Raw genomic sequence first — 3,105 nt, forward strand, 5'->3', positions numbered from 1 at the left:
TTTCACTAAACTTTCAGGTTTCCAATTCATGACAGCGGGAGGCTTGGAGGTCATGGATTTTTTCCCTTTATGTGTTAATACAATGCATCTGTTGTTGGACGAACATTATCTATGGTTCACATAATTTGCATAAATAGGATCTTTTGGCCTTATTTGCATATTCTGCAACTCTAGGATCATGGTAAATTAATACTACAAAACTCTAAAGTAATGCAAATGCGGTATAGTCATTTGTTACTGTATAACACATTTGGTTCCCTTTTCCGTGAGAAATATTGTTTTGTTCGTCAATTCCATAGGAACAAAACCACATGTCATTTGTGATGTCTATTCCACAATTTTCTCAGGGTACTGGAAGCTAGTAGGTTGAACCAAAGGAGCATTTGTTGGCTGCTATTGCTTTTGCCTTATGGTATATACAGTAAGTCACCATATAACGTACAACCAGTGCACATAAGGTCGAGTTAAGCGATACTGACCAGGCTGCAAGTAACAGGACCGAGGTGATGTTCCGTATTAGTTGCACTCTCCAGCATGTAAAGCATATAAACATCAACAGATCTGTCATTTTATTCTTGCCTCTTAAAGTTTAATCACATATAAGCTATGGCACGTCCTACCAGTGTCTGCATTTGTGTCAGACAGTAGAAGGTTTTTATCATAGAATGTTCGATGAGTTAGAAGAATAAAATTCTTGCTTAGCTACAGGCCAATTTATTAGAGTAATTACAAATTATTATTTGATACATTATATTTCTCCAACAAGTTGAAATAACTTAGCTAAATGTATTAAAAGTGCTGTTTATTTTTTGTCGAATTTAATACTTTTGTAACTTATTTCAGCATTAGAAATATCATTCCTAATACTGTTATAGTCCCAAGTCCTTCCCAGAAATGATTCTTCAATCATGTAAAATTTTGCCTCGTTCAAAATTTTTGCTGGGAACGAGTCTTAAAAAAGGCGCTGAGATCACAATAATGTTTTGTATAACAATGTCCATAACCGAATTAGCTAAAACAATTTAGCACAAATTTGAGTTTCTCAGTCGTCAATGAAAGTGTGTGCTCCAAAGTGATAAGGCCACAGTCAATACTAGGTCCCCAATATTCTCCTTCAGGGGCTGCACTCCCCACGGGGGGAAACGCAGCCCACTCCTTCCATCCCTGGCCGAAAAACTAAGGGAGGGCAGAACCTTCAACCCCGCCCTCCTCCCGCCTAAGAGGGGATCCACTGAAGTCTTCTGGGGGGGGGGCAAAGCCAAAAGGCACAGCCCACACTCCCACCAAAAAAAGCATGGACCCAGCTCCACTGTGGCATTTTGCAGCGAACAACCATATCAGTGACCAAAATACACAGTATTTTTTAAAAAACTGTTATTTTATGCCATGTTACAGGCCCCAAAACTACAATTATGTCACTCTGTGAAACTTATTACATACAGATAAAAGTAAAAGAAGATGAATACACTGCTTGGTAGAGTAATATATGCTGGTCCCTATACATACAGACATTATTTGAACCCCTCACATCCGTAGCAGGATTTACCTGGAATCTCCGAAGCTTAGGGCAATTTACAGGCAGTGGGTTAACATTTCAACGTGTGTCTGCAGGTTGCAGCAGTGAGTGTTTGTATAAAAATGAACTTGTCCTGCCTTCATATCCAGTGCTAGGAACACAAAAGGGAAACATAGAATACAACTGCAACATGAAACAACTGTACCACACCACCAAGCAACTGACTAAAAATCTCAGCAAACTAAAATGTCCCGTTCAAAGATAAGCAGACGGAGCACTTTGAGGAACTGGGCAGCACCACCAAATCCACCACACATTGATCCGACAACGATGACAAGCCAAGCAGAGATGAGAAAGCCATTACCCTGATGAAAAACGGGAAAGCAGCTGGAGCTGAGAACATTCCAGCAGAGGTCCTAAAAGCAGACCTAGATGCTTTAGTGAAGATGTTCCCCTCTTTAAGAAGATATGAGAAGAAGAGATTCTGACAGACTGGAAAGAGGGATACCTCATCAAGATACTCAAGAAAGCTGGCCTCTGCAACCGGGCCAAGTACAGAGGCATCATACCACATTTTGGCTGTTCACAAATGTACTAAGTGCCAGTCTTAGCAGCAGGCAACCAAAACAGCTGCATGGCTGGTACCCCGCCAGGTAGTGGCATATTCGTATTTGGAGACAGCTCCAAAGTGGTGGCAGCACATGGCGGGCTTTACTAGAGGCAGCTTGCCGTGCAAAGACTTCAGTCCTCAAAACTCTCAGTCCCTCTCTTCTAGGATTTCAGAACATTTGGGGTATCACCGCATTCTGCAGTCCTACAAGTCACAAAAATGTTTAGAAGAAAAATGTGTGTAAACAGTAAAAATATACGACTGTGTCAAAACATACCGATATCTAAAAAGGAAATTGGTGAGTGACGAGATGTAGTCTGGACTAAGATGCCATAGGGTCTGAAAACTTACCTTTAAAGTCGAATTTATATATATATATATATATATATATATATATATATATATACATATATAATTCTTTTTTTGAAGATTCACATACTTGGGGTGATGGTGTTAATATTACTTTATTTACTTTAAAGGCTATTATTGTTTTATGTTTCATTCATTGTACGAAAACTATATATCTATAATGCACTATTTATGTATTTACAATGTTTTAAGCGATCAAAACAAAAAAATAAATAGGAAAAAAAACAGCAAAAAGACAAGGTTAAGATTTTCAGGCTGGATTATCAATATTTCTATTTTTATTCGGACGTAATAGCATGACTAAACGTACGGGCCACCTTTGCAATGCATGAGGGCATCTATTGACGTCCTAAACAGGCCTAGCGCCGCCGTGTATTGTTGCTAAGTGACCGCTCATCAACCGGGACCTAGTTGCCATAGAAGCCGAGGCCTCTCTTTCTCTCCTCATCACCACCTAGCGTGTGGTGACGTCACGGCTAGAAGCGGAGCTCGCCGCGTCTGCGCACTCACAACGAGTGGGCGTGACTTTCTCGGCTGTAAGAAACTTCTGTCGGAGCATTATAGCAGACGCACCGACCGGAAGTGCTGCTGAAGAGCGCTGTTTCCGGAA

Source organism: Spea bombifrons, chromosome 6, assembly GCF_027358695.1.
Source record: "Spea bombifrons isolate aSpeBom1 chromosome 6, aSpeBom1.2.pri, whole genome shotgun sequence".
In the NCBI taxonomy this organism is placed as follows: Eukaryota; Metazoa; Chordata; class Amphibia; order Anura; family Pelobatidae; genus Spea; species Spea bombifrons.